This window comes from Anolis carolinensis, chromosome 3 (genome assembly GCF_035594765.1).
Source record: "Anolis carolinensis isolate JA03-04 chromosome 3, rAnoCar3.1.pri, whole genome shotgun sequence".
Classification (NCBI taxonomy): Eukaryota; Metazoa; Chordata; class Lepidosauria; order Squamata; family Dactyloidae; genus Anolis; species Anolis carolinensis.
The window spans coordinates 166,324,358-166,345,841 of NC_085843.1; the positions used below are offsets into that span (position 1 = coordinate 166,324,358).

At 40.5% G+C, this 21,484-nt stretch overlaps 1 protein-coding gene across 5 annotated transcripts in view; it reads left to right on the forward strand.

Annotated features, from left to right (window-relative positions):
- Window positions 1–21,484, forward strand: part of rhobtb1 (Rho related BTB domain containing 1) — a 126,484-nt gene that overhangs the window by 16,125 nt on the left and 88,875 nt on the right. The window contains exon 1 of one of the 5 annotated variants that reach the window (XM_008114769.3): window positions 14,612–14,814. The exons of the other annotated variants lie outside the window; for them this stretch is intronic. The gene's annotated coding sequence lies outside the window, so the exon portion shown is untranslated. Of the gene's footprint in view, window positions 1–14,611; window positions 14,815–21,484 lie in introns of those variants that run through there. 5 annotated transcript variants of the gene reach the window in all.

The window sequence follows — 21,484 nt, forward strand, 5'->3', positions numbered from 1 at the left end:
AGTGACAAAAGGCCAAATCTCAGTCTATCCCAGGAAAGCCTTTAAAAAGCACTGACCTGTTTTAACCTCTCATGTGAAGCATCATTTTTGGCCTTTTTGCTTCTTTGGTAAAATAGTGGGGGCAGTTTTCAAGGGCAGATGACCCCTGAGGAGGTGCTGGCACTGATAATTTCCCTTCTCCATGGAATAGCCCATGGGTCATATCAAAATTCATCATTTTGACCCCCAAACCTACCCTCAGTTTATAGAAGAGTATATACAGTAGGTATTTCTTAGTCCCTTGCTAGTAATCACAATAAATGAAACATGAAGATAGATTCTACTTCAATATTATTGCAGGGGCAACATTGGTTCTTTAGTAGAGTTTTATTGTATCTTCCCTTTGACAAATTATAAAGAAGAATACTAGAAGTTACTATGGAGGAAGACTTCCTAAATTTGGGAATAGTTAACTATCCCAAAGAGCATTACTTATTACAAGGAATGCTTGGTAAATGTTGATTCCGTATTTATGAGATCATGAACTGGCAAGCCCCCTCTGAATAAATCGTGCCAAGAAAACCCCATGACAGTCTTAGGATATATTAGAAGTCACAAAAAAACAACTTATGAGGATTCATGTGTATGGTTAATGGGTAAACACGACCCCAAACTCCTTCCTCATCAGCCTGGCAGCACTCCAGCTTAAGAGTTCCTGAGCTTTTAGCTATTGGGGCTCTGAAAATTCATATTAGCAGTACTCTCCTAGTCAGTGCATTAACAGAAGCAGTGGTAGCAGGATCATGAGGGATCTCACCACCTACCTGTTCTTGGTTGGATTGTTTTTACTGACTTATTAGTTCCCATTTCCAGCTTGTGCATGGGTAGATTCAGTCATGCTATGCGGTCATGGCATATAAAGTAGATCTTGCTGCCCAGCAGTGACGGCAAAGTGAAGAAGCAGAATGCCACATATTTCCCTGTGGAAAAAAGCAGGTGAATGAAACTCACTTGTCGATCGATAGTCTTGCATCTGGTGAGCTAATCTTGGCATTTGGGAGCTGGAGCAGGTTCAGAAACTAGTTTTCTGTTCTTGGAACTGTCTGGGCGTTATATGCATGGCCAAAAACATATACACATAAAAAGGATGGAGGAAGGAGAAAAGAAAACAAACATATATCTCTTCCCCAAACCCAGAACCAGCTCAAAAGAGAACAGATATTTGCACTGTGGAGGAGTGCTTTCTCCATTTATAGTGACCTATAGATGCAATTCATTCTTGTTTTATTTTATTTGATCAGAAAAGGGGGGTTACTGGGAGAAATGAGAGTCCCCAATACAGCATTGTGAAGCCAGTATGGTGTCATGGTTTGAGTGTTGGACTATAATTCTGGAGAACAGAATATGAATATGAATCATCCATAGAAAACAATTACTGTAAGTGACTTTGGGCAAGTCACATACTGACAGGCACAGGGGAAAGCAATGGTAAACCCCCTCTGAACAAGTGTTGCCAAGAAATCTCAGTAGGTTTATTTTAGGGTCATCATACAACAGAAACAACATGAAAGCGCACAAAAACAACAACATCAAAGCCTTGGGGGCTACATGGTGTCTTAGGGATACACAGGTCCACAGACCAATACTTAACGCACAAGTAGATTATAGCAAATTCTGAACATTTTCTTAAACTGTGGGTCTCGGCCCCAAATGGAGTCTCCTTCACTCACTATTGGGGTCACGAAAAATTTGCACAACATGCGGCCCGGGGGCTGAATGCATCCCACATAAGAAGTTGGTGCAGCCCACAGAGGGACCAAGCAACAAGGGCATAGTACTTCCACTACCCTCAGTTCCATGTTCCTGACACACAGGGCTTCCTCCCATGGCAAATTTGGTGAGCAGTGGAGGAACCTGTTGCCCTATGCCCCACATTGCCCACATCACCCACCACATAATAATGATAATAATTAATAATAATAAAAAATAATAATAATTGTGTGGGTTTTTGGCATTGTATATTTCTGCCGCTTCTGTGACTGTTCATTTGTATTTTGATTGCGTAGCCCATTTGTCGATGGATGTCCAGAATCAGCAGCATCCACCGCGGTCCTTTTTATCCTGGGCAATGACCGAGCCAGTATAGACTTCGTTTTGGTTTGATTCTCCATAATGCTAATGGGTTAGGTGCTCTTAGTTCTGCTCCTTAGCTGAGGCCTCGCTGGCCTGGTTGGACCTGCCGGTAGTTACACTACCGCCAGCACAGCCCTCAGTCATCATTGGAGCAGTTAAGCCCCCCACCACCACCACCACGTCAAGGTGGCACCTGCGGGGGGGAAGACCTGGCTCTGGTTCACAAATGGGACACTGAAGAAGGAGACAGAACACCTGATTCTTGCAGCCCAGGAGCAAGCCATCAGAACAAATGCAATTAAGGCCAAGATCGAAAAATCAGCTGATGACCCAAAATGCAGACTGTGCAAGGAAACCGACAAAACCATTGATCATATCCTCAGCTGCTGTAAGAAAATCGCACAGACAGACTACAAACAGAGACACAACTATGTGGCCCAAATGATTGATTGAAACTTATGCCTCAAGTACCACCTGCCAGCAGTAAAGAACTGGTGGGATCACAAACCTGCAAAAATATTGGAAAATGAGCACGCAAAGATACTGTGGGACTTCCGAATCCAGACTGACAAAGTTCTGGAACACAACACACCAGACATCACAGTTGTGGAAAAGAAAAAGGTTTGGATCATTGATGTCGCCATCCCAGGTGACAGTCGCATTGACGAAAAACAACAGGAAAAACAGCCGCTATCAGGACCTCAAGATTGAACTTCAAAGACTCTGGCAGAAAATAGTGCAGGTGGTCCCAGTGGTGATTGGCACACTGGGTGCCGTGCCAAAAGATATCAGCCAGCATTTGGAAACAACAGACATTGACAAAATTACGATCTGCCAACTGCAAAAGGCCACCCTACTGGGATCTGCGTGCATCATCTGAAAATACATCACACAGTCCTAGACACTTGGGAATTGTTCGACTTGTGATTTTGTGATATGAAATCCAGCATATCTATCTTGTTTGCTGTGACATAATAAAATAATAATAATAATAACACTTTATTTATATTCCTTCCTATCTCCCCAAGGGGACTCAGGGCGGATCACAGTACATATATACGGCAAACATTGAATGCTGTTTAGACAAACAGGACAGACCAGAACAGACAGACAGAAGGAGGTATGTTGTCTTGAAGTCCAAGGGTTTTTTTTTGTGCCTTGGAGATTGAGGTTGAGCTTGAATTCAGTCACAGGGGGTGCTGTTGCTCCATTCTCTTTGACAAAGAGCCATCAGGACTTCCTCCTTCCACCTTCCTCTTGGTCACCACATTTCTGGTCTTGTTCTTTAAGGTGTTGTAAAATACCTCCCGCGCAATTTGCGGTACCGAATTTCTCTACTTACAGCTCTAAGCTGATTTCAAACTGCTTAGGTAAACAGTGAGCTGGGCTTGACAGTCGAGTACTCACCCTGACCGAGCTTCGAACTAGTCACCTTTTGATCGGTAGATCTTATTACTGCTGGTGATTTACCAGCTGTGCTACAGCCCAGCATCACCTCTTACCCATCCCACGGGGGGGGGGGGGGGCATCACTTCCTGTCTTCCCTCCATTCTTCTCAATGAGAACACAGGAAGTCTCGTTGCTTCCTCTTACAACAATTTAACCTTAGTTTAGGGATGGAGCCCTGCCAGAAGTAGATGCATGTCATTTGATGGGATCTGGAGGGCTCTATCTTTGAACTGATATGAAAGTGTCATAGGATGGGTAATTTACCCATGTGCTTATGTCGTCTCTTTCTCAGATCCTTGAGCTGGCTTCCCTCTCTGTGATAGGCTCACTTTACAGTTGCCCTAAGTCAAAAACAACTTGAAGGCATACAACAACAACAACAACAACAACAATCCTAATTAATTGTACCTTTGATTATACCTTTACTTGGAAAGTAAGGTGCAAAAAAATCTATCTGCAGCCCCAAGAGGTTTAGCTTATTTAATTTCGGCCCCTTATTACTGCCACATTGAGCAGGCTTGGTGTAGACATAACCATTGTTTTCATTTCCTTGATAGGATTAGCCTAAATGCAGTTAGGAATTTTGCATGTCTCAAGCATGATCCAAAAGTCTGTAGAAATGCCTTGCTTAGGAAAGTTATACCTGTTGAATATCTGCATCTCCACACCTGTTAAAGGCACAGGAGATTCTGGAAGCTGAAGTCCAAAACACCCGGAAGACCAGTATTTGGGGAAAACTGGTCTAAACTAATGGGGTACTGAAATCATTGCCCTGGTATTACATATGAGCAGAGCCACATGGCAGGGAGGTTCTGGGAACTGTAGCAATGTTTTAAAGCTTTGTTTATATGGCAATTGCTTTGGGTTCTTGGAAGAACCATGCTTATTATAATGCAACAGTGTTAAAACAGAAGTTAGGTTTCAAACCCCACAAAGGAAACGGAGAGACCTAATTTAAAAACCTCCTTCTTTCAATTTGCCTCACAGAATGATTGTAAATATAATATATGGTACCTTCCTAGAAAAAACAAAACAAAAATAAAATAAAAATGTTTTTGATTCTGTCAGTCATGTGAATATGAAATAGATTTCTTTTTAAAAAGAAGAGTAATGGTACATTAGGAGAATTATTAAAAATTAATAAAGGTCTGTGGTTTAAAGTGCAACCTAATAAGATAATTGTTATCTCTTGTCAGTTTACTCTGCAATAAAATCCAATAGACTTAAAACTATTAGACCAATGTAAGGTCTTCTTCTTGACATCTGCCTTGACCTAAAGATAACCCTATATTGTTAGCTGTCTGCTTTGATTGCTCAATTCAGAATGATAAAATATGGACTCACTATAGCAACAATAAGATAGGGATTTTTTTCCAATTTAGTAACACTAGTGATGTGAATATATTCCTCCAGTTCCAAAGGTCAATAAGATTATTTTGGTAAGTACTTGCAAACTTCCTAGATTGTAGAAGATGGTGGGAAAAGACTGGAACTATTTGATGCTGTGATCCTGCAATGATACAAAGGCCTTTTCATGTGATATTTGCCAAACTGAGATGTAAATTGCCACCCACAAAGTCCATGTTTATCTGCCTTACTGGAAGAAGATAATATCTAGATTAAAAAGGCTATTTTAATCTAATGATTTTATCTTATATTGCTGCTATAGTCCCCTCCCTACCTTTGAAGTTGACTGAATTGCATTGGTGGTTGTTTGATATTATTACTGTTGTATAAACCTTTGTTTTAACTTCTGTTTTATCATCTTCTTGTGTTTTAAACTGTGTATATTATTAATGTATTTGCGCTGTTACTTTTGTAACATTGTGAGCTGCCCCGAGTCCCCACGGGGAGATGGTGGTAGGGTATAAATAAAGTTTATTATTATTATTATTATTATTATTATTATTATTATTATTATTATTATTCAAATATACACAGTCAGTTTTATTTATATACCACATTTGCCACAAATACATGATTGCTGTAGCTGGCTCATAGAATACAAACTGTAAACGTGATAACTATTTCTAAAACATTTTAATAATATAATGAATGACTAGGATTGATTGCTAATGTAAGAAGCCCAGAGTAACATCTCTATGCATTTCTGCAACCCTTTCGGAATCATAGACTGGATCTACACTGCCATATAATCCAAGTTATCGATGTAGGTAATCCACATCATCTGTTTTGAACTGGATTATATAAATCTTTACTGTCATATAATCCAGTTCAAAGCAGATAATCAAGATTTTATATGGCAGTGTAGAAAGGGCTTTGTGACCTCATCACATTGATGTTGCACGGGGCAATTTGCCAGCTTCCGAGGCGAATGGGCAGGGCCATGGGGCAATCCTGGTGCCCTGCACTCGGCCTCATCAATATTGACGCTTCCCCATCACATGCAGAGAAGCGTCACTGCGCAGCTTCCCCCCACGCTGGCCCTGTTGTTCCGAACAGAACATGGGAAGCCTGCCATGTTCTGGGCGCAGTGTTGTAGGATGCTTGTGCCCCAGTTAATCGACAGAGCCCCACTGGAAGTGAATGTGCATCGGAGGAGCAGAGTTTGAGGGCCCTTCCACACTTAACTAAATTCCGGGAGTAACTGGAAAATAATATCCCAGTTCCTCCCAGGATTTACTCCCCACATCCTTCCACAACCATGTGCTTTCCCTTGAGGTGGCTAGAAGCCTATGAATTCTAAGTATCCTCCAATGGGGCCATTGTAGTTAAAGTGAAATCATAATGCTATAATTATATAGTGACGAAAGGCTCCTGAATTGAACAAATTTGTTCAGCCAGGACCTGGAAAGACATGGATGGAAGAATATAGGGTTCTTAAAAGGTCACTTTTCCTAAGTGCTAATGTCAGCATGTGTTGCCTCCCACGGTTATTATAAGGTGAAACACACCAAGCTTTGAGAAAAGGATGACTATAAATATAAAAGTTATTGGACTTGTTTCTTCTCCATCAGGTGAGGAACTGGAGGCTTGCATGCTGGCCAGTTGTCCTTCAGGGATGGCGACAGGCAGGCACCAAAGTGTTTCTAGGGAGACAGAATTAGCACCAGGTCACATTGGGCAGCCTTTGAGACAGGGAGCATCAATTGAATGGCCAGTCTGTCTCCTTCAGGCATTGGCATAGGCTCATAATACACTGTGTGCGTGTATTCGCTGTCAAGCTGTCTGTTAACTAATGGCGACCTTATGAATTTCATAGGGTTTTTTAAGGCAAGGAATACTCAAAAGATAGTTTTGCAGACTGCAGCCAGGAAATCAGAAGACGTCTACTTCTTGGGAAGAGAGCAATGGTCAACCTCGATAAAATACTGAAAAGCAGAGACATCACACTGGCAACGAAGGTCCGCATAGTGAAAGCAATGGTATTCCCCATAGTAACCTATGGCTGTGAGAGCTGGACCATCAGGAAGGATGAGCGAAGGAAGATAGATGCTTTTGAACTTTGGTGCTGGAGGAAAATCCTGAGAATGCCTTGGACCGCAAGAAGATCCAACCAGTCCATATTCAAGAAAATAATGCCTGACTGCTCACTGGAGGGAAGGATATTAGAGGCAAAGTTGAAGTATTTTGGCCACATCATGAGAAGACAGGAAAGCTTGGAGAAGATCATGATGCTGGGGGAAATTGATGGAAAAAGGAAGAGAGGCCGACCAAGGGCAAGATGGATGGACGGTATCCTTGAAGTGACTGGTTCGACCTTGAAGGAACTGGGGGTGGCAACGGCCGACAGGGAGCCCTGGCGTGGACTGGTCCATGACGTTACAAAGAGTCGAAAATGACTGAATGAGTGAGACGATGACGAGTTTTGCTAGTTCCTCTGAAATACGGCCTATAATACCTGGGACTCATTGGTGGTCCCTTATCCAAATGCTAACCTGCTAAGCTTTCCAGATCAGATGGGATTTTGTGTCTTTAGGATGTTTTGGCCTTACCATTCTTATGTATTAAAGCAGCATCAATGGTTGTCATAATAGCCAAGTTTTTTTCTGCAGGATGGCAGGCAGGATCAGCATAAAGTTATAATGGCCAACTTCTCTTTGTCTGCATCAGCATGACATCACAATAGCCAGGGTCTCTTTCAGGAAAAATCAGTGTCAGCAGGAGACCACAGTGGTCAGCCTCTCCCAAATAAGACACATCAGCACCAGATCACAATAGCCACTGTTTTTCCAGAGAGACAGTATCAGCATGGGGGCATGACACTGGTTAGTTTCTTTTCTCAATAAAGCAGTAATGGTGTGGGAGCACAGGGACCACCAGTTTCCTTTCACTAAAGGCACTGGAATGTGAAGCAATTGTCTATCTGCTGCCATCACAAAATGAAGGATGGGTCCCTGAATACCCAAAATCATATACACTTCTTAGAAAAGGCTGTCTTTAACCTACTTGTACAGAAGGCTGCCCCACATCCTTGCCATTGGACCAATGGCACTTCCCTTCTAAACCGCTGTGCTGTGGAAAAATCCTGCCAATTGAAAGGTACCCGTTCAAGCCCGGGTCAGGATGAGCACCGACCATTGGCCCCAGCTCATCTGCCCACATAGCAGGTCGAAAGCAGAAATGTGCGTAGATAAATAGGCATCGCTTTTGGCAGGGAGGCAATAAAGGCGCCCTTAAGGACATCAATCAGGAGGAAGGTCCTCAGCATGGAAGATGGAGCGACAGCACCCCCCCCCCCCCCCCCCAAGAATAGAGGCATAGCCTCCAAGAAACCAGAAATAAGATGGGGAAAACTGCCTTTGTCTGTGTTGTCTGTCCTGGTGAATTGTATAATCAGCATTGCCGTATATGTGTTCTGTAAGCCGCTCTTCAGGGTGAGAAGGGTGGGATATAAATACTATATATATTTTCCCAATTCATATACTCCAGCCAGATATTAGGAGATCTCTATCACTAATAAACTGCAAGATTATCAGTTGTGAAATGTTCCTCTGCCAGTAGAATCAGCTTCATGTGGCCTGGAACATCCTGGTTTTCCATGACCCAAGTGCAATTTCCTTTCCTTCTCAGATGCTTTTCTATTCAGCTGCAGATCCAGATAGTCTTCCCTCACCCAGTCAGATATTCCAGTACTCTTTCCTTACCACAAGTTAAACATTCTTCATTCTTCTTATTTTAGTGTGCTCTTCTCTCCCACTTTCTTTTTTCTTTCCCTCTGTCCCTCCATTCAGCCTCTCTCTACTCGGTCTTTTTCTCCAGCCTTTATTTTGAACCAGCATCTTTTCTTGTTCTAATTCAATCGGCTTTCTGCTACTGATCCAAAAGAAGACTTTTCCTCTTATCCCATGCAAGTTTTGGATTTTAACATTTTTATTATGGGGGATAATGAGAGAATGCTTTTGAAAGTCTAGGGCCCCTTCTACACTGCCATATAAAATCCAGATTATCTGCTTTGAACTGGATTATATGGCAGTAGACTCATATAATCCAGTTCAGTCAATCAACATTTTATTATGGTCCAAAGACCCTTATTGCACCATAGATGTACACGGTATGCAGAATAATGAGATTAACAATTATAATCCAGTTCAAATCAGATAAAGTAGATTTTCTGCTTTGATAATCAGGATTATACGGCAGTATAGAAGGGGCCTAAGTAAACTGTTTTCCAGTTACTCATATACAGTGTTCCCTCACTTATCACTGGGGTTAGGTTCCAGGACCACCCACAATAAGTGAAAATCCGCGAAGTAGGGACACTATTTAATATTCATACATTATTTTAGTAGTTATACACTATTTTAAGTCTTTATCAACCAATCGTGTGTTGATAAATCACGTCCTTTTCCCGTTGTCACTTGGGCTACTTTTCTCTCTCTTTGGCTTCTCCTTCCTCCCTTCCTTAGGCTGTAAATTGTATTTTTTATGATTTATAATTGTCTTTTAGAGTTTATTAAAAACCGTGAAACAGCGAATCCACGAAAATTGAACTGCGAAGTAGTGAGGGAACACTGTATGTAAGCTTATTGGCACTTTTACCACGCAATATGGAAAACAGATTTTCAGCAGGACTTATCGTTCTGCATGCTTTATAATTATTTTGTAATGTATCAGTTTACCTAAAATAAATACTAACCTATTTTTATAGGATTCCTCAACCCCCCCCCCCCCCCCATTTTTAATGGCACTAATTGGCCACATCCTAATGCATCATTACAAAGGCCATTCTTAGCATTATCTTATATATTTTTAGTAGAAAGCTAGCAAATTCACCTTTGAGTTTTTAAAAAACCCATAGGTGAATTTTGTGGTATAGACTTACCATGTTTCTAAAGAATAGTGCTGAGCTGAGATCCTAATTTCATCACATCAGACTGTTCCCATAAGTGTATCTAGAAGAAAACAAATATCTATGTGAGCAACACACTATCAAGCGGATAGTAATATGCTTATGGCTGTAAATTAAACAGGAAGGACACAATCCTCCTCTAACCACATATGTATGTATCTTTTTGCTCATGTTAATACCAGAGGCCCAGCTCTCTGTCCCTGACCTCCACTATTTGAACTCTGGCAAATGGATATGTGAAACAAGAGCTTTTCTCATTGTTGCAACACAGCTGTGGAATGCTCCTGCAATGCTCCTATACCTGTCTCTATCATTCCTTGCCTTCCAAACATAAAGGCACGGTCAAAACATACTTTTGGAAGTGGACTTCTGGGGATATTACATACTGATATTCTATAGGACTGCTGATTATATCTCCTGCTGCTTCTGTGCTTTCTTGGGTTATATTGCTTAGCGTAAGTTTTGAAATCATATTTCAGCTCTCTTCATTTCATTATGATTATTGCAGCAGCTCTTCTGTATTACACAAAATTAGGATGCACTATTTAAAAATAAAGAAATACTATAAAAAGCCAATGCACATTAAATCATAGGCACTTTTGAATAAATTTGCATAATATTGGGCTGAAATCTAAATCATCCAAAAGTGTCAGTACTGCAATACTTTTCTTCAGCACTAGTTACAATGTGGCACTAAATTTAAAACAAGTTTAGCTGGGTGTAAATGTTACTGGAATAAATAAATTAAAATGAGCTCTGGCCAATAGATGGTTATTTTACTACTGTTCTTCTTGTTGCTGTATGACTATAAGTTGTTCCCAACTTATGGAAATCCAGTAGGTTATCTTGGGGGGAAAAAAGGGCTTGCCTCTCAAGCTTCCTCTGCACTGTCCTTATATCCTAGGATCTGATCCCAGATTATCTGCATATCCCAGGTTATATGACAATGGAGACTCATATAATCAAGTTCAAATCAGATAACCTGGCACCAGATCCTGGGATATAAGGACAGTGTAGAAGGGGCCTCAGGCTGAAAGTGTGTGATTTGTCCAAGGTCAGTCAGGCCCCATCTTCACTACCATATAAAATCTAGATTGTCTGCTTTGAACTGGATTATATGGCAGTGTACACTCATAAAATCCAGCTCAAAGAAGATAATGTGGATAATTGCTTTGATAATCTGGATTATATGGCAGTGTAGAAGGGCCCTGACTCTCATGGAAGCTTAAACAAATTGAGTATGCAAAATATTCACAATACAGTACTTGACACCTGTTTGGATTTTGGACTTTTCAGGTTTTTGGATATCTGTATTTGCATATACTTTGTTGAAGATGGAACCCAAGTCTAAATACAAAGCTCATCTATGTTTCATATTCACCTTATACTTAAAGCCTAATTCCATGCACAATATTTTTAATAACTGTGTGCATGAAACAAAGTGTGCATATACAGAACCATCAAAAAGGAAAGCTTTCACAATCTCAGCCACCCATGTGAAATATTTCAGATTTAGAAATTCTGGACAAAGGATGCTTAACCTGTCCCACTGATTAAATTCATTACTTTGTAATTCTATATATATTTAATTACCTAGGAGCAAACCCTATTATATTCTTCTTTGCATAAAAATGATTAATTGTGCATTGTTTGCCTTTACTCCAGATGGAAATAGTACTCATAATTATTTGTCCTAAGGTACAACAACACATGTTTCCCGGCAATCAGCAAATTCTTACAGGAAGAATAAGAGAACAGTTAAAATTGAATGCACAGTTTTTCCTGGCACTTGAAAGTTTTGAAGTGTTGTGGAAGAAATATTCTGCAGGAAAATGTGTGTTGGGGTGCAAAAAAAATGTCTGTAAAGTGGGTTTCTTGCTCAGGAAACAGAGATTTTTTTAAAAAAAAATAATACAACATCCTGTTCTCTGCAGAATAACTCCTCCACAACATTTTGAGACATTCAGATAAAAGGAGAATATTGTAGAGGAAGATTTGTTTCTCCTGTTTGTTTGTTTTTTAAAGAAAGGATTACATTATTTGTCCTCGCATCCAAGAATGAAATAGTTGAGGATTTAAACTCTTCTTTAATTTGCTAGTGAGGCACTGCTTAATAAACTGTTAGACCTGGCTTTGAACGGACTTTTCTTCATTGTCCCCATCCCACCCTTTATTTAATCTCAGAAATCACATTCTATATTTGATATATGAGATTCTTGTGATTTCATCACATGCCTTGACTTTCTGAACTTCTCAGACAGTTCTTCAAACAATTACTTGCATGATGAATCTGTGATCAGATAACCTGTTGCACACTCCCTCATTAAAGCGCATACCAGCCTTCTGTGTTTGTTTTGGGCTTATCTTTAAGCTCCTTTAAAATAGGCAAGATGGCTTTACTCGTGACAACCTTGTGATGTCAGAGGTCCAGGAAGTCCTGTAAAGGTGGCACATGGCATGTGCAATAAACCTGCATTCCTGTTGGCTTATAATGAAGATTGGTCACAGCAATAAAACACACTTCAATCTTCAGAGGATCACCAGATTCCGAGATATCTAAGTACAACCAAGTCACAAACAGCTACTCGAAAGTAAGTTGGAAATAGTTCTAATTCAATGAGTTTTAGCATGGTTATCCTTCACATTCTGTCTTCCATCAAGGCCTGCAAGACCCCTTATGGATCTATGAGTGTTAGCAGATTGTGTTATACTCAGTGGGATGTACCATACATCCAAGCAACAATGTATTGGAGGCAGTTGTGTGTGTTGCAAGAGAGACTATTTGGGATGGTGTCCAGTTGAGAGGTTATTAAAGCATGGACTATGCCACATTCAAGGTGCTAATCTTAGTATACATAGGACTAAATAAGTCAGGACCTTGGTGTTTAGAAAACTGCTGTCCGCAATACTGATCAACTTTACATGGGGCTAACAGCAGGTGCCCATCCCGACCTAGGCTCGAATCCTAACCTAACCTAATCCTCGATCGACAGGATTTTTCTGCAGCACAGCGGTTTAAAGGAAAGTCCGCAATACTGATCAACTTTGCATGTAAAAGATAAAGGTTTTCCCCTGACATGTAGTTGTGTCCGACTCTAGGGGTTGCTGCTCATCTCAATTTCTAAGCTGAAGAGCCGACGTTGTCCGTAGATGCCTCCAAGGTCATGTGGCTGGCATGACTGCATGCAGCGCCGTTACCTTCCCGCCGGAGCAGTACCTATTGATCTACTCACATTTGCATGTTTTCAAACTGCTAGGTTGGCAGAAGCTGGGGCTAACAGCGGGAGCTCACCCTACTCTGCAGATTTGAACTGCCAACCTTTCACTCAGCAAGTTCAGCAGCTCAGCAGTTTCATCTGCTGTGCCACTGTGTGTGTGTGTGTGTGTGTGTGTATATATATATATATATGTATACCCTGTTTCCCCTAAAATAAGACATCCCCAGAAAATAAGACCTAGTAGAGGTTTTGTTGAATTGCTAAATATAAGGCCTCACCCGAAAGTAAGACCTAGCAAAGTTTTTGTTTGGAAGCATGCCCGCTGAACAGAACACCAGAGCATGCAGGATCGGTAAATGTACATACCATAAAGTGTTGTACATGGGAATATTGGTACAGTAGAGTCTCACTTATCCAACACTCGCTTATCCAACATTATGGTTTATCCAACGCATTTTTGTAGTCAATGTTTTCAATAAATCGTGATATTTTGGTGCTAAATTTGTAAATACAGTAATTACTACATAGCATTACTGCGTATTGAACTACTTTTCTGTCAAATTTGTTGTCTAACATGTTTTGGTGCTTAATTTGTAAAATCATAACCTAATTTGATGTTTAATAGGCTTTTCCTTAATCCCTCCTTATTATCCAACATATTCGCTTATCCAACGTTCTGCCGGCCCGTTTATGTTGGATAAGTGAGACTCTACTGTAGTAGCAAGAAATTCTTGATAGGATTCACAGTTTGTCTGGTTATGCTGGTTTATGATGACAACTACTGTGCAGTATATAATAAATGTTCATTTTTTGGTTCAACAATAAATGTGAATTCTTCTTCATGGAAAAATAAGACATCCCCTGAAAATAAGACCTAGAGCATCTTTGGGAGCAAAAATTAATACTGTCTTATTTTTGGGGAAACACTGTATATATCTGTGGAAAGTCCAGGGTGAGAGAAGAACTTTTTGTCAGTTGGAGGCCAGCGTGAATGTTGTAGTTAATCACCTCAATTAGCATTGAATAGCTTCATCTCCTGGCTTCCAGCCTGGGGGCATCCTTTGTTCAGAGTCGTTAGCTGCCCATGGTTCCCATGTCTGGAACTCCTCTGTTTTCAGAGTGTTGCTTCTTATTTACTGTTCTGATTTTTGAGTTTTTTTTAATACTGGTAGCCAGATTTTGTTCATTTTCATGGTTTCCTCCTTTCTGTTGAAGTTGTCCATACCTCACAACCTCTGAGGATGCCTGTCATAGATGAGGGCGAAACGTCAGGAGATAATACTTCTAGAACATGGCTATACAGCCTGGAAAACCCTGTGATACTGGCCATGAAAGCCTTCGACAACACATCATCATCATCACCTAAGCCCCAGCAGTCCCCACAATCCCGCCTCCATCAAAGACTGAAGGGAAAAAAGAAGCACCTTCTTCTCCCCCCTCCCCTGGCGGTTAGAACGGGCGTCACGTGACCCCGGTGCCGCTGGTCCCAGCCAGGGGCGTGGCGCTTGGCAAAAGAGAGAGAGAGAGAGAGTGGAGAGGGGTCGAATCTCGAGGCGCTAAACTGCGCCTCAGGACGAGCGCGAGGGACCCTCTCTCTCCTCCCGCTCGCGCGCGGCTCTCGCTCTCAATTTCTCCCGCCCTCTCTCCGCCCCGTCTCATCCGCGCGCCGCTTCTGCCTCAGGGAAGAGTGTGCGCCCACTCACCCACCCACCCAGGCGTCAGGTGAGGTGCGCGCGCACGGAGGGGGTGGTGGTATCCCCCTCCCCTTCAGGGAGCGCGAGCGGGGTTCGATGGCTGCGGGCCAATGGGAAGCGAGGAAAGAAGGCGCACCTGGAGGGGAGGGGAGGGGAGGAGGGAGGAAGAGGCAGTCAGGCAGAGAGAGAGAGAAAACGCCAGCTTGCTATTTGGACATTGCAAGAGACAGTGTAAGAAAGAGAAGCCCGCCTATTTAAAAGAAAGGCAACTTCTTTATTCACATTCTTCACTTTCATGAGGGTCCTGTGCCCCAATACCCCAGTAAATGTGGAAATCTGACAGTAAAAGGCAAATAATTCTAATAATAATAGGTAAAGTAAAGGTTTCCCTGACGTTAAGTCCAATCGTGTCCAACTCTGGGGATTGGTGCTCATCTCCATTTCTAAGCCGAAGAGCCGGCATTGTCTGTAGACACCTCCAAGGTCATGTGGTCGGCATGACTGCATGGAGCGCCATTACCTTCTCGCCAGAGCGGTACCTATTTATCTACTCACATTTGCATGTTTTTGAACTGCTACCCTGTTTCCCCTAAAATAAGACATCCCCAGAAAATAAGACCTAGTAGAGGTTTTGCTGAATTACTAAATATAAGACCTCCCCCGAAAGTAAGACCTAGCAAAGTTTTTATTTCGAAGCATGCCCACCGAACAGAATACCAGAGCATCCAGGATCGGTAAATGTACGTACCATAGAGTGTTGTACATGGAAATATTGGTAGTAACAAGAAATTCTTGATAGGATTCACAGTTTGTCTGGTTATGCTGGTTTGTGATGACAACTACTGTACAGTATATAATAAATGTTCATTTTTTGTTCAACAATAAATGTGAATTCTTCTTCATGGGAAAATAAGACATCCCCTGAAAATAAGACCTAGAGCACCTTTGGGAGCAAAATTTAATATAAGTCACTGTCTTATTTTTGGGGAAACACGGTAGGTTGACAGAAGCTGGAGCTAACAGCGGGCGCTCACTCCGCTCCCCAGATTTGAACCTGGGACCTTTCGGTCTGCAAGTTCAGCAGCTCAGAGCTTTAACACACTGTGCCATCAGGGGCTCCATTCTAATAACAATACTGTAATAATAATAATATTATTTGTTATCCACCTCACGGCTCAAGGGCGGGGTACGGTAGGGTTACAACACATAGACAAAATATAGTAATAAGGCAGGAAGCAGACAGGCTTTGAAGCCGCAAGGCTATTCAATAATAATCAAGGTGGCTAACTGCAACATTCACACTTGCCTCAAACAGACAAGAGAGTTCTTTCTCTCACCCTGGACATTCCACAGATATGTTTATCTGTGGGTCAGTGTAGTTCGGAGGGGTGCTAAAGACCTTGAAAAACTACTACTATTTATACCCCGCATTTTCTCTTCAAAAAAGAGACTCAAAGCAATTCTGTAACTCCCATGATTCCATAACGTTGACCCATTGCAGTTAAAGTGGTGGCAAACTGTATCCATAGATTCCTGCAGCTTGCCTCAACCCAATGATAATGTATGAGTTTTGTGGAGAACCATCATATGGACACCCCCCTCCTCCAATACTGTTTCTAATCCAGTTAGATCTGTAGTTCTTTGAGATATTCTTTAATTTGAGAACTGTCAATGGCTGTCTTTTCTGATGCCTCCTTTCAGAGCATTCATTTCAGAGGTCTGAATGGTAAGCCGTCCATTCAGAAAACAGACATCTATTATCTGATCCCAAGCTTTTAGCTCCCATTAAAGAAGATTGCCTCTCATCATCTTGGCCGGCTAACAAGGGATTACCTTAATAAAGGTTGGGCATTAGCAACTGCAGTAGCAATATTACCACAAACCATAAAACAACAGTGTAATAACAGTGGTTATTAAATTTCTGTCTTCCTCCAGCAACTCATTTACACTTGGTTTAGATTATAGAGTTGCTTCAAAAATAATTTGATTCATAAAGAAATTGGAGAGTGGGGTCCAAGCATGCCTTGAAGTTATATACACTGCCCTCACTCTTTGACATAAGTGAGAGGGAAGCATTCTACACAAATGTAAACATATTGAATTGCTTTTGTGTGTATTCCAAGATCTAACTCTGCTGTTTAAAAACTAGTTACAGAAATACTATGCATATCTACTTAAAAGTAAGTCCCATTTAATTCATTTGGGCGTATTCCCAACTAGCAGTGCATAAGATTCCTCTAAGACTTTGTGAATTTTAGCATAAGGTAAGCATTGCTCCTTTAATTTCTTTTAAGATATACAGTTTATTTTAGGATGTCCAGTTCAGCATTTTTCCTTCAGGGCCATGTCCTCATTTTATTTCATCTTTCAGCCTGGTCATTCAGGAGAACGCAAATGGAAAAAGGAAGAAACCATATAGTCAAAGCAAGGATGCTTAAGCTCTCTTATTTTTACTGAGTTCTCTCCCACTGAAGGTTACTTAACAGTGTTTTAACTTTGGATAGATCGAACATAGTGTTTCTAAAGTGTCTTCAGAGCTACTGAAGAAAACAGGTTAAAGAATAATGAATAATGGTTTTCTGTGTCCTCTCTCCGGTAGTTTGCTCAAGTCATGTTTAATAAGACAGAATAAAAGCTCAACTACAAGTTAACATACCCTGATAGAAACCATATATCTCACCTTGTGTATATTTATGCATCATGCACATTTAACCTATGGTTTTCATCAGAGTTTTCTTCTATTATCAGATTTACCATATATACTCATGTATACATCAACCTCATGAATAAGTTGAGAGCATGTTTGGGATCAAATTAAGGATTTGGAATTTTTTAATATTATCATATATAAAAGGAAAGGTACACTGTGGATAAAAATGTCCTTGCTCTGAAGTAGTTAAAATCAGCACTGCGTAATATCTTCATTAGGATTGATGTCACAAAAGTGGTAGTGTTTGGTGTTCTTCAGGTTGGTGTTGTTTTGATTGTTTTTCACATTGTTTGCCTTCAAGTCATTTCAGACTTGTGGCAGCTCTAAGGTAGTTAAGGTTTTCTGGGGCTGAGAATGTGTGACTTGCCTAATGTGTTCTCATTTGAACACTTTCCTCCAAAGTTGCAGTTCAACACTCAAAGCTCTACCTCATGCTGGCGGCATGTTACTTATAGACAATACCCTACAGTTGTGTTTTGTTTTTCTTCCTGGATCACATGGCTAGTTTTGTTTTTATGAAACAGCCAGTTACTATTATTGTTCTTTTCAGTAAATCCATTAGATCAAGTATAATGCTGCTTTCTACTACATGATATCCTTGCTAGATCATTGCACACAAAGTTCATGTTTTGTTGTTAATAATTATTAATTATTTATGCATTTTAATAATTCATTGAAAGTTCTTATATCTCTTTTATGACTGAGCTTTAAAGAGGGGATGATACACCACATCTTAATACCACTCATAGTTTTTTCAGCTTATATAAATTGAAAAGAAGCAAGCAAAATACAACGTTGCACTTTCCCTCCTACTTTCATTAATAATTTAAAACTCTCATAATGGAAATTTGATACACCACTTCCTTGGATCACCTGGCACTTATCAAACACTATAATATAAGGGAGAATGTATCCATAGAAATTGGATAGGGCCTTAGTTTTTCCAACCCCCGGCTCAAGAGAAGACTGGTATCTTCTTGATAGAAGCTCACTTCTCTTTTCAAAAACACCTAGTAAAGGAGATTGCCACAGCTCCCTCCTGCAGTGAGTTTCCTTTGTGCTTATTGACTTTGAAATCCATTAGGCAATTTTGTATTTCATATGAAACCTTGTTGCCTAAAACGTAGTACAACATTTTGAATAATATGAATTTCAATTAAGGGTAAATCATGAACTCATCTCCAGTTCAAATCAATCAATCAATCTTTATTACAGTCCAAAGACCCAATTTGCTCAGCAGGGAAAGTGAACTCATCTCCAGTTTTCTAGTTGTTCAGAACTTTTAAGAACACTAATGTGATATAGGTTGTTTTCATCAGGTTAGTATTTGGACTTAGAGGTCCGTAAAATAGGCTTCGTATATTAGCAGATGTAGGACCTGAAGATTTTAATGACAGGAATAACATTTGCTTTCTTACTTAGTCAGTATATCTTGCCTTTCACTTAAAACTCGGATGCAGGGAAGCTTACACTAATACTAAACTTATAGAAGGAAACTACTGAAAACTATTAGAATAAAATTAAAAGCACTTACTAAAACAATTAAGTGCATAATTTAAAAAATACAGTCAGCCCTCCATATTTGCTGAGTTAGCAGCAGAGGAGGCACACAAAAGAGGGAAAACTGAATAAAAACATATTTTAACATGATGGAACAACTATCTAGGGACCTCTCTAGACAGTACCTTTATCCCAGGAGCTCCTACAGCAAACAGCAGGACGGTTAGACTCTGTTCCTTCAAAACACGGGAAAAGATGCTACAAACAGCAAAAAAGCGAGATTTTCAGGTGCAGGAATATCCCAATTGTGAGCCAAAAATGTGCATCTTCAGATGTCTGTATGTCCCTGCAATTGGAAATCATGGGATTTTTTTATCTAGGTTTGCTCCAGGGTTTAAAATGTTTGTTCCTGATTAGTTGTATCCTAAAACATTGCAACAGTTGACTAGAGGGCAAAAACTTTATCCTGGAAGGTGAAACTTCATTCTTCACATGTTTAATGAAGTTTGTGACACACAAACAAAGGTTTTGCCATGTAGTCAACTTGGCAAATCCCCACATCTTTTGGATAACAGCAATGAGGAAGAGACATGTATCACCCAGGAACAGCACTCTGAACTGGTGGCCAGGCATGCAGGCTCTGAAAAGTGTCAATAATGACAGAGTTCTGTTCTTGGCTTGTAAGTGTATGTTCCTGTTTGATTGTGCACTGCTGACTTGGGTAAAAGTGGTCCTACCCCATTAACTTTGTTTGTGGGGCGGATACTTCATTAAACATGTCGAGGGCAAAGTTTCTTTGGCCAGGACAAAGAACGGAACTTTTGCAACAATTTGCATTGCCGCTTCTTGAGTTTTTTTTAAAAAACTGGTGAAGTTTCCGGCGAATGTCCCGTAGTCCCGTATTACTGCAAAATACTGCAGCAAAGCATCAAGTGTGGACAAAAGCAAAAATCCTGTGACCAACATATCTGTTTGTGGACCTCTTCTGAAGTCTCCCTCACTAAAACCCTCAATATGGTGCTGTCTGGAAGCATCCTATGAATCTCTAGATCAGGGGTCCATAAACTTTTTAAGATGAAGGGCTGGTTCACGATCCCTCAGATTGGGGGGATTCTTTTGGTCAATGTCACATTAATTAGGACTGTTGTTGTTGTGTGCCTTCAAGTCGTTTCAGACTTAGGGCACCCTAAGTTTAAAGTTTAGGGCAGGGGCCGGGCCTCAATTTTGGGACCCCCGCTCTAGATCCTCTGGCAGAATTCTGTGGCTGAAGTTAACAAAAGAGTCATGCTTTAGGACCTATAGATTCCTAAAGAGAACATATTAACTTAATCTGTGAATAATCAAATCTGCAAAAGTGAAATCCACAAATATGGACATCCAACTGAAAATTTCAGCATCCAGTGTTAACAAACTCCATCCTCAACAACCAGCTGATTACCAAAAGCCTGCCTAAATAAAGGGATTTTAACTTGACAATGGAAAAGTAAAAATAAAGCTTAGCATCTACCCAGTAGCCCTTTAATTAATAGGAATAATTAGTGACTATTACTTCTACGCAAATTGATGGTTAAGACTTGATATGTTCTTCCTAATTTTATCTGGCTATAAAATTAGGCCCCTTCTACGCTGCCATATAAAATCCAGATTATATGGTTCGAATGGGATTATATGGCAGTGTAGATGCTTATAATCTAGTTCAAAGCAGATAATATGTAATATCTTATTCAATAATCTGGATTAAATGGCAGTGTAGAAGGGGCCTTAGTAACATTTGGAACAGAATGAGCATGATTGGGGGTTTGAGAGTTGGGCTAGGGCTCTTGAGACATAGGTTCAAATTCACACCTAGCCATAAAAACCCACTAGGTGACATTGGGCCAGTCACATTCTCTCAGCTCAGAGAAAGGCAAAAGAAAAGTCCCCTCTGAACAAATATTACCAAGAAAACCTTGTGATAGGTTTTCCTTAGGGTCACCATTAGTTAGAAATAACTTGAAGGCACACAACACTTGTCTTATTAGTAAATTACAACCAATATTTGATCGAACAATTAAAAATCCTTTTGTTAGGTCTGACTACCGGAGATCCATTGAAGTAGGGAGATTTACCTAATATGTTTACTCGCTATTCAAAAATTGATTGAATAAATCTACTTTAGTAGATTCGCTAATTTTTTTAATATGGGTTTGTTCCCAGGTTTTAGATGTTTGTTCCTGATTTGTTGGTTCCTAAAAAGAAGGTGACAATTGTGTAGAAGGCAAAAACTTTGTTCTGGGAAGGGGAACTTTGTCTTTCACCTGTTTGGTGAAGTTTGTGGCAGAAAGTTCCTGGGATTCAACAAGTACTTTTACAGTAAAAAATGCACAATGAAACAGGAACAGACACTTTCATACCGAGAACACAATGTCATAATTACTATAAATCAGTCTGGACAGATGGCTAGGCAGCCAGGCTCTAAAAATAGTAGATAATGGCAGAGTTCCGTTCC